The sequence below is a fragment of the Rousettus aegyptiacus genome, unplaced genomic scaffold (genome assembly GCF_014176215.1).
Source record: "Rousettus aegyptiacus isolate mRouAeg1 unplaced genomic scaffold, mRouAeg1.p scaffold_m13_p_3, whole genome shotgun sequence".
Lineage (NCBI taxonomy): Eukaryota > Metazoa > Chordata > Mammalia > Chiroptera > Pteropodidae > Rousettus > Rousettus aegyptiacus.
In genome coordinates, this window is record NW_023416306.1 from 53,170,687 (window position 1) to 53,187,177 (window position 16,491).

Here is a 16,491-nt window from a genome sequence, read left to right on the forward strand (position 1 = left end):
TGGGGATACCTCTAACTTTCACATAATGCCAACCTACCCACATCTGCTTGGTTGGTGTAGCCAGTTCTTCTAGATATGAAGTGAAAAAAGCACTTCCCTAAACCTAAGAGGTTTCTCAAAAACCTGCACTCTGCCTTGTCGTGCCTGTTTGAATTCTCTGAGATAAAAAGTGCTGCAGAAATTGAGGCTCAATACTCCTTCTGATTGAAAAATCAGTAAAGAGAAATCCTCGCCCAAAGGTGTAATCATTCGTATTTGGAAATATTTGTCATGGTGCATTGAGCTGAGTTCCCCAAGTTTTCTGCACATATTTTGCTGCACATGTCCTGTTTGAAGAGAAATGCAAAGCAGCTCCCACTGAAACTAAGTTGGTTCCACAGATACCAGCTCTAATACTTAACTGAAATGTGTTTTGCATTTTTAAAGAAAGTATATTCTTTCTTAAATGTCACTATATAAGACTTTCCGGATATGTAATATCGTAGGTGTTCTGGTGACTTTTCAATTATATTTCAGTTAAAAACAAAAATATATCTGTATATTTAGGACATTAAAATTTACCTGATTTTCTTCTAACATTACTCCATAAAATAATTTGTAAATTTTTCAGTGGGAATTATTTCTTTGCTGATATGAGACTTAAGAACAGGTGGTAATAGAAAAAATATATATATTTAGTAGATTTTTATAAAATGATTTTCAGTTTTTATTCATTAAACCAAAACATTTTGGAATGCCTTAACTCAAATATTTGAGTGCATACAATGCTGCTAAATTTGGGGGGTTTTAAAGATAAATTAGGCAGTTTCTTCCCTTTAAAAACTCACACAGTTCATAGAAGAGATAAGATAGGCAGCCACTACAAAAGCCTAAACCAGATTAATGGTGCACAGACCAAGAGAAAGGCAGAATGAATGAAGGGAGGAATGACGGAATGTTGGATTAATAACTGTTTGAGAGTGATTCTAGGGTATCTAATGATAGGTTAGAAGGCAAGAGTCAAGAATAAATCCAAGTTTTCCAGTTTGGTATACCAAACAGGTGGCCATAATAATTAATATTTAATATTATTTATATATAAAGATATATATCTGTAAATTGATAAACAGAGTGAATCAAGCATTTTTCCTGCCTTATTCTGAACAAGACAATGACAAAAGAGGTCTTCACAGAAGTCACGCTGACAAATGAAGAGATGCTACATTTTGAAAATCACCATTTTGCAACCCCTAATGAAATAATTAGGGACTGGACAAGGATGATTAATGAATTCTGAAATTATTAGGTAAAAAGCTGATAGGAAACTTTATTAAGAATGGTTCAGATGGACACAACTTGAACATACTAATCAATCATAGTGTCTTTGAAAGTAGAATCACCAGATGTGATATGTCTCCTGATGCGATGCAATAACAAGTACGCAGTCCCATCGGTGAAATATTTTTGGACAAATAAGATGAAGACCTGAATCTAACCAAACCTCTAGACATAGTCATCAGTAAAGAGGAAATATGGGTGAAGAGGAAGGGTTTCAACATCAAGAGAAAGTCAGCAAACAAATACAGAATCAGGGACACTCTACAACTAAATGACAAAAATAATGTTAAACAAGTAAATACATGGAAAAAAATTTAAAAGACACTTATGCAATGTGTAGACATTGTTTGGATCATGAGTTGAAAATATCAACTAGAAAAATGCATTCATGTAGACAATCAGGAATACAATTAGAGACTAGATATTAGATGACATTAAACAATTGTTGATTTTTTTAGCTGGATATTTTGCTATGTACATATGTGTATGTATGTATATACATATGTATATCTTATCTGTGAGACATTTATATCTACAAGATACAATTATGTGATAGCTGAGATTTTCTTTGAAATGCTACTCAAGAAAATAATTGGAAGAAAAGGTGTATAAGACTGATAAAATGTTAATCTTCATTAAAGATAGGTAAATGTATACTTGGAGATTTATTATATTATGTTTTTTAATTCTGGGTATGTTTACAAACTTCCAAATAAAAATATTTTAAAAATTCAATAAACCATCATTATATGAAAATAATTAAAATGGTAGATTTGAATATATCATCCTTTGTTAAAATCTGGATAGATCTGGTAGACAAAAAAAAAAAAAAGAGAGAGAGAACATAGTGAAATCAACTAAGATAATGTACAATCTTCATTCACTGTATGTATAGAAAATGTTGTGACTTGAATATAGGTTATTTCAATATATCCAGAGAAAGTTTATAATACATTATGAAGTTTCTCATAAACTTTAATATTTTCAAAAAGTTGAGATTGTATAGCAGCATACTTTGATCATAATGTATTTCACTCAAATTAAAAATTAAAGATAAATTACTGTAGGGATAATTACAGAAACTTGAATAGAAATTGCATATTAGATAACATTATTTATATTTCACTGATATTAAATTTCTTGGATATGATGACGTTATTAAGGTCACATACAAGAAAGTCCTTGTTCTTAAGAGATGCTGCTGAAAGATTTGGTGAAGTTTACTTAACTCTACAGCTTAATAACTAAGCAAAAATTTTTTATATACTTATACACACGTATACATACACATGGAGAAAGAGAGAAGTGAGAAAGAATTCAAAGTTTGAAAAATGTTAACAACTGGTGAGTCTGGGTGAAAGTTATACGTGTATCATTATACTATTCTATGAATTTTTCTATAGTGTGTAGGAGCTACAAGAAAATTATTTTTCTTCCACCTTCTAAGTTCTTCTAGCTGGGCTAATAAAATTAACGGAGACAGATTAACAGGGGAAAAGGTCCAAAGTTGATCATATGAATGCATATTTGGAGGTGCCATAATAAGACCCCAAAAGACATTGAGCAGTTTGGTTTTTATATGCCATTATGGACAAAGGAGGAATGGGGTAGTGATGGGATTTCAGAAGGGGAAAACAGGCCATTTAAAAGTAGCAAGAAAAGATGGAACATACAGGGCAAGTCAAATTCCTGCTAGGCAACCCAGAAACAAAGAGACACAGTAAGGGATCCAATTAACAAGCCCCTGCTTAGAACCTTCCTATCTAATGCTAAGGTGTATATGCTAAGATTCCTTTCCTGGAGCAGGCCTTTCCATCTTAATCTCTTAAGCAGGAAACAGGAGAGCCAAAGGTTCTTTCTGAGTATTTTATTTCTTAGTAAACAACTTAAAATCAATATTCCAAAAAATACATTCTGAGGAGGCAAAACTTTGCTCTCTTTCATTGTGAAGATTATCATAGAAGAGAGTTGGGGAGAAAAATAAAATTGGAAAACAATAAACAAGTTGAATATTAAAATTTTACAAGTTAAAAGGTTAAGAAATGCATTAATTTGATTCCATGGGTCCAAGGGAAAATAAAAAATATGAAATTACATTTTATAGTTTTAGAACATTTCATATAAATAATTTCCTGTCTAAATGGTTACAGATGCAAATGACTTAATCTTTAAGTCTTTTTAATAATAGGAATGCATGGGTCTAAATATCCCAAAACAATCATAATAAAAGCTGATATTTTCTAGCAATTTACAGTTTCTAGACAATGAATGACAAACTGCATATATTACCTCATTTAACCTTCACCAGAAACTCATGAGTACATGCAATTATCCTCCGACTTTACAGTGGCCCCATAGGCTGTTGAGTGTTGCAGTCAAGATTGCTCCTCTTTATTATTGTGCCTAGCATAAGCAGTCATCAGTTTCATCTTGTCCTTACCCATGAGAGCTGGCAGTCACCATGCTCCCACGAATAAAATGTCTACCTTAGCATAATGATTAAGTGTGTAGGCTCTGAAGGCAGCCAACCTGCAAATTAAATTTTTATTCCAATGCTTACTTGCTGTGTGACCTTGGTCAAGTGATTTGCCCCTGCTGTTCTTCATTTTCCTCAACAATAAAACAGAGATAGTATAGCTTTATAAGATTGCAGGATTACTTGAGACAGGTACATTTAAAGAACGTACCTGTTACAGAAAAAGTACCCAGTATATGTTAGATATCATTATTGCAATAGCTTCTCATGGTTTTGAGAGGGGGGGAGAGTATGTTCCAAAATGAAAAGCTTCAAGCAGAGACAGGGGACACAGAGGTACTGAAAGTAGCAATATTTATCAATTATGTAGAACACGGCCTAAATTCAATTATATCTCCAAGTAAAGTGCCTGTAAGTATAAACTTAATAAACATTTGTCAAATAACTGAATTTAACAAACGGTTCACAACCAATTGTTAAACAAAAATTTTAACTTCCATGGCTACAAGTCTTAAAAGAAAAAGTTAATTAGGCCTTAGCTAGCAAATTTAAAAGAAAAAGGAAAAAAGAAAAAGACCTGTCTTGAGTCATGGAGTCTAAACCACTGGCAGCATGGTCAAGTAGGAAAGACAACGTATCTGTCCTCACAGTGTTCGGTAGCTAGGCAGACATGAGCAACAGGGGGACAAAAGAATAGGAGCCGAGCCTGGAAACCACACCCAAAGAACACCCTAATGGTAGTAGAATTCTGGGTAAGTGCATGGGCACTAGGCAAAGTGTTATATAGCAGCCAAGTATCAGTCAAAGTGACCTCACCTGCCAATCACCTAAGAATGCCTTTGGAGCCACCCATCACAGTGAGATATAACTTTGAGATTCCTACTTCTGGGTGGTTGTTATAGCTCTTGTCACTAAAATCATGTACTTCCTTGGAGGGTGCTTGTCTTTCTAAAATATATTTTTAATAAATCTTTTCTAAATCTCGCTGGCCTGTGATTCTGCACTGTGTTAATGAGGAAGAACCAAGGAAAAATGCTAATTACACTTCTGTACCATTATCTACGTACTTCCCCTCCACCACTGTGGTGACACGGAAGTTCGAATTGCCCCAACAGTAACACTAGTCACAGAGTTTTGCAAGTGTTTCTATATATCAAGTGTAAGCCCTGTTTTGAAAGGATTTACATTAGCTATAGACAAAGAGGATGAGAGAATGTGAAACAGGGCTAGTTCTGGAATAGGGGCAGCAGTCAACCAGGAAGAAGTGTAGGTCCCTGTGGATTAGCTGTGAGCCTTAGACTGGGAAATTCATGTGCAATTCATGTGCAAATAAGCGGAGGCTCCTTGGGGTTCTATGGAGCTTGGCTCTTCTCTTGCATAATCACAGAAATAGTCACCTGAAAATTAATCCTAAATCCCAACAGTTATAAAGAAATGTACACAGTCTTTTGTTAGAGCTGTCCACAGATATTAACAGGATAATTGTTCTTTTTATCTCACCCTCAGGATGCTGTAATTTTAATTTAGAACATCTCAGAATTTTTTATAGAGATATAGAAGATCAGTATTATTTTACTCATTTAATAATAAAACATGAAACAGTGAGTTTGTACACTTACTTACAGTTGAATTCACTAGTTAAAAAAAAAATCCAAGATCATTCTACGAAGTGAGTGTGAGCTAGTATAAAATTACTAAAAGAAGGGAGATTCCATCTCATCTAATAAGGAGACTTTCAAGACTTCATTTTTAACTGTGGTCTGACCCCTTCGGGCCTTGCTGACATGCCAGTTAATGTTCAACTCAATACTCACAGTCTCTGAGGAAGAAATCAATAATATCTCAAGTCTGTAGTTCAGGGCTGGTCATTTAAAATACAAAGGGCAACTGATGATTTTGCATAAGACTGTTTTACAGGACCTAGGCAGGGACCATTAATGATGGAAAAATAAAATCTTGTGATCATCTTGAAACCAATGAGGATGACAACTAGGATCAGGAACCACATCCTCATTCCTGAACACCTTCTTACTTTTTGATAGTCTATATAATCTTGTCACAAAAAGTCTGCAGGGAGCATGCTTTTTCTTTATGTTCCCATGTACATGTCTCTCTCCTCCCTTCTCCTCTCCTCTCCTCTCCTTCCCTCTATCTCTCTCTCTTCTCACTTGCCTATAAACTTTATTTGCTCAAATTTATTAAGTTTAATGTTCACTTCTCTGATACTAAAACTCAAGAAACTGTTTTATTGAGTTCACTAACAAATGCATCTCACTAAATCTCCTATCATAGTAAAGGAAGATCAGACAAAATAAATATCATCAAAAAAAAAAAAAAGGTTTGTCATAGATGTGTTGGGAGCATTCACAACTATTTAATATGGAAAGATAAACTGTTCTAACCTGTCAAGTAAAGAAACGCTCCAGTTTCCTTTTCATGGCAGAGACATTAGTGTTGGGTGGCTTATCTGCAGCTCTCCTTTCTGTTTTATCAAAAGAATAATTAAGCAATAAAATAATCCTTAAAGCCATGGTCAATATATTTCATATCCACTTACAAAAAAAGTAATTATCCAGAAAGTCATAAGCTGTACCTAACACCTGGATCACACTTTTTTTTTTTTTTTTAAATATAAGGGACGTTAATAAGAAATGAAGTAACAAGGACTCTCTGGGTAATTTACTATGGATTCTAAGGAGGAGAACACATAATTTAAGTTAATGGAAAGACTGCTCGTCTCCTGCATTCTACATCTCCATTAATGTCAGGCCTGAGGTTATCTAAGAACCTAAAAACATATAAGCAAATTAGAACAGCTTTGCTGTTTTAAAAACAGATTATGTAAATACAAAAAAGTAGGTGAATAAACAATCATTCTTAATTCTTTTAAACCACAATATTCTCTCTTCAACCTTAGGCTCATATTTCTGAGTATTCCCATACTAAAATAATTTGCAAAAGCAGAACTTATAAGCCTATGGGGAAATAGAGTTATGAGAACAAAACCAAGTTTGAACATACTAAATTATTTTAATAGGTTTAATAGTCCCTAAAATAACATGTATTGAAGAAGTAATTACATGTTATTATACATAAAAGGAGAAAAAAAGAAAACATAAGTGAGGTATAGATTTTTCAGGGAATACAACTTTTCTTCATAGGAAAAAGACCTCTTAAAGAACCTTGGCCTTATGAAATATTTAGGAAGTGTCTGGATAAACAAGTGTAACACAAAAAGAGAGATAAATTATTATGCATAATAAACAAACAGGAACTATCAAATGAAACTAACAGTGGGCTGTGTGAATGAGAAAATTGAAAATAAGGGAGGAGATTGGGGACAATACAGAAGAGAGAATCAGTTGAACATTTTATACTGAGGGAGGATGATTGAAGCTCTTTTTGGAAAGTTATTCATTATTTATTTTAAAATTACTTACACTTTGGTTTTTCTAATCCCTAGTCATAACCTCCAAATTATTACTAAAATTCTCCTATACACAGGCAAACACATTATGTGAGTGATGTTTTATAAAATATCAATATGGAATAAATTTGGGCGATAAAAAAGGAATGATTACAATAGATAAAACGCAAAACAAGTAGAAACAGCAATCACTATCAGAAGTGAAATGTGAGCACCTCTTGCACCAAGTCTATGGAGATAGTGAAAGAAGGGCTGAATTTAAGCCAAATTTATTGAATTTGCAAGGAAAGATGAAGAATCTAATTGACATCATCCCATCTCCTCAAATTTTTTCCCTCTTGTTTAAGAAATAAACTTGCAAATATGTTTTGCTTTCTGACAGCGTATACAAAAGAATCTCACACTATGCACAAAAATCAACTCAAAATGGATTAAACTTTTAAGCATAAGACCTGAACCCACAAAACTCCTAGAAGAAAACACAGGGGAAATGCTTCTTGACAAGGGTTTTGGCGATGATTTTTTAAATTTGATACCAAAGGCAAAGGTGGCAAAAGGAAAATAAACAAATGGGACTACATCAATCTAAAAAGCTTCTGTACAGCAAAGGAAACCATCAACAAAATGAAAAGACAATCTACAGAATGTAAGAAAATATTTGCTAATCATATATCTGATCAGGGTTAATAATCAAAATATATAAACTCATATAACTCAATAGCAAAACAAAAGAAAATATACCCCATTAACAAAGGGGAAGAGGAACTGAATAGACATTTTTCTAAAAACATACAAATGACCTAAAAGTACATGAAAAAGTGCTCAATATCACCAATGATTGGAGGTTCCTAAATAAATAAATAAAAATTGAACTGCCACATTATTCAGTAATCCTACTTCTGGGTATATATTCAAAAGATGAATGAAAGTCCTACCTCCAGACTGATAGGAGAAGGCATAGATGCAAAACTCCCCACAAACAAAAGTCCTAGACCAGATAACTTCACAAGTGAATTTTACCAAACATTCAAAGAGGAATTAACACCTTAACACCTAACCTTCTCAAACTTTTTCAAAAAAATATGAGTATAAAAGGCTCCCAACTTCATTTTATGAGGCCACCATTCCCCTGACTCCAAAGTCAGACAAAGACATTACAAAAACAAATAAATAAAACATACATAAATAATATTAGCAAACCAAATTCACCAAGATATTAGAAATATCATACACCATGACTAAGGAGGATTTGTTCCTAGGAAGCAAGACCAAAAAAACACAATCCAATTAAAAATGGGCAGAGGGTGTGAATAGATATTTTGCCAATGAGGACATACAGATAGCCAGTAGATATATGAAAAGATACTCAACTTTACTAATCATCAGAGAAATGCAAATTAAAACCACAAGATGTCACCTCACACCTGTCAGAATGGCCATCATCAATAAATCAACAAACAATAAATGCTCGCAAGGATGTGGAGAAAAGAGAACCCTCATGCACTATTGGTGGGATTTTAAATTTGTGCAGTAATGACTCAGTAATTACACTTCTGGGTATCCATCCAAAGAAAACCAAAACACTAGTTTGAAAAGATATATGTATTCCTATGTTCATTGCAGCATTATTTACTATAATCGTAATATGGAAGCAACCTAAATGCTCATTACCAGACAACTGGATAAAGAAGTTATGATATATACACACAATGGAATATTACTCGGCCATAAAAAATGAAATCTTACTATTTGCAACAACATGGATGGACCTAGAGGGTATTATGCTAAGTGAAATAAGTCAGACAGGGAAAAACAAATGTTATATAATTTCATGTATATGTGGAATCTAAAGAAAAAAATAAAAAACAAATACTCCCAGATGCAGGGAATAAGTTGATGGTTGCCAGATGTGATAGGACTTGGGGGGCAGTGTGAAAAAGGCAAAAGGATTAAAAAGTACAAATTGGTAGTTATGTAATAGTCATGAGAATGTAAAGCATAGGAAATATAGTCAATAATATGGTCATAATTATGTATAGTGCCAAGTGGGTATTAGACTTGCCAGGGGGGATCACTTCATAAACTGTAGAAGTGTCTAAACACTATGCTGTACACCAGCAACTAATATAATATTGAATAATATTGAATGTCAAAATGGGGAAAAAGATGAAGGAGAATAAGAGGTTCAAATTTTTCAAATTTCCAGGTATATAAAACAAATAAGTCGTGAGAATGTAATGTACAGTATAGGGAATATAGTCATTATATTATAACACCATTGTATGATATCAGATGGTTGCTGGACATATTGTGGTGACCACTTCTTTAGGTTTATAAATGTTGAATAACTACAGTGTATACTTGAAACTAATATAATATTGTATGTTAGATATATTTTAGTGTCTATGGACATGCTACGCTGAACAAGCCCTATCCTGTCTGATCTTGGCTGCTAAGCAGGATCAGACCTGGTAAGTACTAGGATGGGAGACCACCTAGGAAGACCAGGTGTTATAGGCGTAAAAAATAATAATAATAAATAAAAAATAAAGGATTATAAACTGACAAAGTTCTTGTAATCTGTGAGGTCAACCAAAGGTTGCCTCACCTAAAAAATTTTTAAAAATTAGATATATTTTAGTAAAAATCTTAAAAAAAAAAAAAAAGCCTACTGCATATAACATAAGGAGCTGTGGGATATTTCCCATATCATCACTTTTAAAATATTTATATAAAATAAACTTTATGTATTTACTAATATGAAGAATAAGAAATAAAAAGTTATGTATATGGCATTCAAGATAATGATCTTCTCTAGTGGATAGAAGCAGGGATAGGATAAGGGGGACAGGTGATTAAATGCAGGATAATCTGGATATACTGGCTATGTTTTGCAATGGTGCATTTGCTCATTTCATTATTAGGGAAGGAGGAAAGAAAGGAAGGGAAAGAGGGAGGAATATTGGCTGTTCATTACCCAATAATGAATGTGTTTGAACCAAGTATTATGATTAATACAATTACGGACACCTCCGGTCCAAAGGTGGGTTGAAGAGGTTTTAGAATTCACCTTTGCTATAAAAATTTAGAAAACAGTGTCTTACATTATTGAATTGTTCTTGCTGTATTAAAATGAATGAATGTTTTTCTTTCTAATGAAGAAAACTATTAAATGAAACAATAACCGAAAACATCTTGGGAAAATACTTTAAAACTCTCTTTTTAAGTAGGACTTCAGAAACAAGCATACATTTAGAAATTTTGGCTAACATCTGTGAAATTTCACTTATATTTAAACAGAACTGTGAATGTCTCCCCAGGGCACCTACCATTCTATTTTAATTATGGACTTAAAAAATTGTTTTAGCATCTAACAAAGCACACATGATGTGAAAACACTTGTTAAACCACCTCCTCTGCAGTGTTAACAGTAAGGCAAATATGAGATCATTGCATTTCCTAAGGCTCATTAAATGAGAATTAGCACAGTGGCACTATTTCCAGAAAACATTTGCCCTTTACGATATCTTCTTTTCATATATATTTGCCATTTGGGAGTTCTTTTTCAAATTTGCTTTACACAAACTCTATATTAGAATCATGAGATATCATAACATAAAACTATGTTGTTACAGTGGTGGCACAAACCTACTCAAGTCAAAAAATTCAAAATAAATGACACACCATCTATTCGAGATGGCTTTAAGTCATTCATTTGTGTCTAAAAAACAAATGATAGGTTTTTGCTCATTTGTATCATGTCAAAGACATCCTTAAATATGCTAATTTTAAAATACCAAAAAAATAGTTTTTATGTATGAATTATTTGTTGGGAGTAACTCCCTTGGGGAGAAATTTAGGTCCAATAAATTTAATAAAAAATAAAGTTACATTTCTCAAGCTACTTGTGTAGGCTGTATCCTACTCTTAGAGAACAGAGAAAATTATACAGAATTCAAGCATAGTACTAGGCACCAGAGAGACATCCTATCATTTGAAATTTATCATGCTAATATTTTGGATGTAGTCAAAATATTACTTGGTTACACATTTTCCAAGTGATAGGTAATTCAGGTAATTTTACATTTCTAAGGGCAAATTTCTTGGGAAAAATAAATATTAGCTTTCTAAATACACTCTGCTCTTCCACAGATTAATGTCATGGTGAGGACGATAAAGGGATATTTAAGGCAAAGAGTTCGAGTCCTTTTCATTCACCTGAGCTTGAAAGAGAAACTTTGATTTGAGCTATGGATGAATGACGAAATCAGGAACACTTAGACAATATTTTGAAACCACTGTACCGGGGTGAGATTTTCTTTCCTACTCATGACTTTTCATATGGTCAAAGTAAATAAGTCCCTCCACAATCAACCAAAGCCAGAAGGAAAGGAGGAATCAGAATATTTTTCTGCTCTCTGGTTTAAAGTAGAAAATAAAGAGTTATTGAGTGTTCGATTGGGTACATTCTAGATCACCAAGATAGGAAAACAGGTCTGGATTAAAAGCAAGACCTTTCAAAGGAATGCATGGCTGCCTTTTCTACCATTTCTATCTTATACTCTCCAGAATTCAAGCCATCTCATTGGTGGCTAGATAACATAAAAGACCCTGTCCAATGTGGTATATCTAGAAGAATACTCAGCTAGAGAAAAGCAATGGCTTTATGAGCCATATTTTTTTGTATTTGTATTTTTTTGAAATATGTTTATATATTCTTCAAAATAGCTAGGAAGATTTCATATATAAAGCCATTCATTTAATCACAAAGGAGCATATATTATATGCTTTGTACTATGGTAATTACTGAGAGTTCAGTGAATAAGGAAGCCAGGGAGCTTACATTCTAGAAGGCTACTGCAATACACTGAGATGTGAGTCATGGTTGTGGAAGCACAGGGAGCACACAGAAGTACTTTATTCAGACTGGCAGAGAAAGCTTAGAGGAAAGACAGTCACCAAAGAATAAATAGGCATTAGCCAGGTAAATGAGATGAGGTGTAATTGCAGAGAAATAACCTGAATATAAGAGACTTGATATGTTTGAGATTGGAGAAAAAGTGTAGACCTTTGAGACCAAGGTCTGTCAAACCAAATCCTGGCTACATCTCTGGATAAATTATAGAACTTTTCTTGGCTTGCTTCCTTATTTTCAAATGGCACTGTCAGAAGAATAAAATTACATTTCATGTAATCAATCAAATACAACACAGTCGATTTCTCTAATTGTTAGATTTCTCTTGCCTTTACTCTTTTCCATCTGCATGATTTTTTATCACATGTATTATTAGCATTTCTACAACTAGAACAACAATGAGAGAAAAAAGCATTTGTTTTCCTTTTCTCTTTATCTTTCCCTCCATCCATAATCAACCAATGGTAGATATTGTGCCTAGCTCATTTATAGTTGTGTTCACCCCACCCTACTACCCACCATCACTCTGGAGCCTATTCTGTGATTTAGAATGAATGAGTGAATTAAAATATTAAAAGATTTATTGCTCTATCTCCCCTCAAAATGTATTATTTTACCCATCCCAAACTTTTCCATTCAGCATTTTCTATGTTCTTTTATAGTTCCATGGTGACTATAACATTTTTTTTTTCTCTAAATGTACATGTATGATTTTGCCTTTGACTCCATCCTCCCTAGGGACAGAGGATGAAAGATTGGAGGAACTTAGGTTAGCAGTATTTGTCTTTTTTATGTGTCTTTTATTTATACCAGAGTTTCTCAACCTGGGTACTATTAATTAGAACAGATGATACTATGTTGTGCATTATAGGTTGTTTAGCAACATCTCTGGCCTCTATCCACTATTGTGACAAGGAAAAATGTCTCTGGATATTTGTGTGCCCTAGGGGGCAACCTCCTTCCCCTACTGAAAAACAAACCTATACTATTAATATCATTCAATTTGAAATAGAGGAAGTTATTGTTTTTTTAATTCACAAAGGGCAAGTAAATTCTGTGGATTAAAGGACAAAAATTAAGGTTAATATATTTAATGCTGCAAAAATTACAGTATTCTGTCATTGCAGCCAATTGTTTACTCACATCTATCAAACCAGAAATGCAGTGACTGAATTGATTTGTCACCCAAGTGAAAATATCAGGTTTTCAGATGAAGAGATAAAATATCTCTGATAAGATAATCTCAGGAGATAAGAAGCTTGAAGAGACAGAAAATCTCTTGCCTCTTGGTTTGCTCTGATCAGGCTAACATTGAAGAAGAGCTTGATTCTTCAGTTTATCTTGCGTCAGACAGCCTGGAGATGAAGAATAATCATTGACAATTGGGTAGATATTGATAAGAAAATTATATTGGAAGCTTGAAGTGGTCTGTATATTTTAGACTTAAAGAAAGAAAATACTTGATTTTTTTTTTTCACCCCTAGGGTGCTTAAAAGATGACTATAGGGCTAATTGCTAGTATTTAAGTGAAAAAAAAAAATGTTATGGATTCCTAGGATGTTAATTGGTTTACATTTTAGAATTTCAAAAATCATATTTATTTCGCCATTTCTACTGAGAATTCTAAACAGTACTAGAGTGTATATTCAAATGGAAATTAACATACGTGTGTGCGTGCGTGTGTGTATGATCTTTTTTACAATATTTACCTATTTATTCTGCCAAGTTTGAGTCCCACTTACACTATACCTTGGTTTCAAGGCCCCTAAAAAAAGAATCTCTTCAGTACTCTGTGTACGTGCACACATGTGTATGCTCGTGTGTGATAAGCAGTGTTATATAAAGTGGTACAGTGATTATTTTTTTGTTGTTGTAAATATGGTAGATCTTTTTAGGCTGATGCTATTTAGTGCCAAGACTATTAAAGTCATCCAAGCATGTATTTCTGTTGATCTATTAAGTCTACAAAGTTCCTTAGATTGATACTGATTTGAACTTTGCTGCTCACTTTAATTTTTCTCTGCCCCAAATAGATCTTCTGGTAGGCCTTTTTAAAAAGAGATTACTATGCACTTGAAATAGTTAAGTGAAAAACAATCCTTCCTTTCACTAGAACCTTTGTGCAGTCTAAAATTATTTACTACAGTGACATTTGGAGACCCTGCAATGAAAGATAGTTCTAATTAAAGCATAAAAATGCTCAGCAAAATTCTCATCAGTGAAGTTGAACATTTTTCAACATTTTAATTCAATATTTAAAAAAATAAGAATTAGATATTTTTATATTGGCTAATAATGGAAATATGTGAACGTTTAATGAAAAAACAAACAAAAGCAGTTACTTTGGGACACTCACTCGTCTTAGATTCACCAACACAGCCAGTATTTGATGGTCAGCTATTTTAACATCAGACTCTCTACTATCCACTTGTTTCTCTAGCCAGTGATGGTTGTATAATTACTATTTTCCCTGTCTCCAACTAGGAGTAATTTCCACTTCCCCACTTCTCTGCTCTTATAATAAGATTAAGAGTTCTGTTTGACCTGGGTTTGAGTCCAAGCTCACTAAGACCAGTTATACTGGCTCTCTGCCTCAGCCATCTTCATCTTTTGTAAATAGAACATACCTACTAAAGGGTTGCTGTGAAAACAAAATGGAATGGTTATATAAAGAATCTCTAATGACACCTGGAACTTTTGGGTCCATAGTAAGTTTCAATACCATAAAAAATAGCTGAAAGCATTTATACAAACTGTGAGGTAGATGGGTTTTATTGATGGCCTTGTTTTTTTTTTTTTTTTTTCTCCTTCCCCTCATCTCTCACTGTGATTATACAGAGCCCTGCAACTGGAATCTCAGAGGGGCTATGTAACTTGCTTATGCCGATGGGATGTTAACAAAAGTGAGAAAGTAGAAACTTGAAATATGTGTGAATGATTAGGTCTGCATGTTCTTACACCTCTGTGTGCATCATAAAAACACATCTGGGCTAGCTTGCCAGAGAAATGAAAAATCACTGCAGCAGAGTCAAGTCACCTAAGCCACCCCCTGGACTTGTGAGCTCCATCTAAAACCCATTGACCCTCACCACCAACTCCACCATGGACTTCACAGTGTCCTTTAACAAAAGTTCTTTGCATGTTCTTTAACACATCCAGTATTAAGAGAAAAATATAGAAAAACTCATATAAAGAATACCTAATAGCTTTATATTTAACATTAAATACACATAGATTTAATATTTACTTGTATTATAAATATATTGAAAACTTAGATTCCACTCCTCCCATCTGTCCTTCGACCACCTGCATTTATCCCCACCTCTCTTTCCATTTTGATCTAGTCTCTCATTTGTCTCAACACATGGCAAAAGGGCCCAAATTAGGATATTTCCTAGAAGTTTTGTAAGCACTGACTGAACTGATGCTGAAAGAATAGCTTAACAGCCGTCCCCACCCCCCATTTTTGCTTATATCTATTTACTTTATTCACCATTTATATTGGCCAATGCTTGTCCAAAGAAGTATTCCAAAGGGTAAAGTTAGTTTCTTCTGCTGAGAAAATGAATATTCCCACCTTTCTAGAGCAGAGGGAAGGTTCCAATACATTTCTCCTTCCACAAAGGGCTTTAATTCAGAATTTCTGGGTACAGAATTAATATTTGGCCTAAACTAAGAAACTTTTATGAAAAAGAGATTAAGGTTTCTTTGGTGGCATTTCAGGTTCTGAGCATCATATCTAAGCCCATTGTAGCATATGCAAACTGCCAAGTTCTCTGTTTAGATTGTGTTTTAAATGCCTTTATGCTTCTGTTGTTAAGCAGGGGTGGCATTGTGCACGCGTACACGTGCATGCACAAATACACACACACCCTACCACTACCACCACCAAGAGTGAAAGTCCTGTCCTCAAGGTGTTTACACTTTAGCATATGTTACAGAGGAAATATAGGTCCATAATAACTTTATTTTTCAAGCTTCCCTGGGTGCTACCAAAAATACAAACATAAACTCAATTATTTCATAATGTTTGATAGACACTGACATTTCTTTATTTCTAGAGAAAACTTAGAGATTGTTTTATAAGCAGAAAAGGCTTTAGAGAAAAAAAAAAATATATTTACAAACTGACACTCCAGGAACAGAGAAAAAGCTTCTGAAGAGTAAGTCAATCAGGAGAACAGGGAAGTATAAATGATGTCTGACAATTATGGGAAAACAAATGTGCAGAGATTTTTCAGGTACTTCTTGCACTCTCAACCTTACCTAGTCTCTCCATCAATCATGAATTTTAAGAATAGATCAGCATATACTAAAATCAGAGAATCATATGTCTGCTTTGTTACAAATGAAGCA

At 33.7% G+C, this 16,491-nt stretch overlaps 1 protein-coding gene across 39 annotated transcripts in view; it reads right to left on the minus strand.

Moving 5' to 3' along the window:
• Nucleotides 1–16,491, minus strand: part of PTPRD (protein tyrosine phosphatase receptor type D) — a 1,934,582-nt gene that overhangs the window by 1,307,332 nt on the left and 610,759 nt on the right. The gene's annotated exons all lie outside the window — the stretch shown is intronic.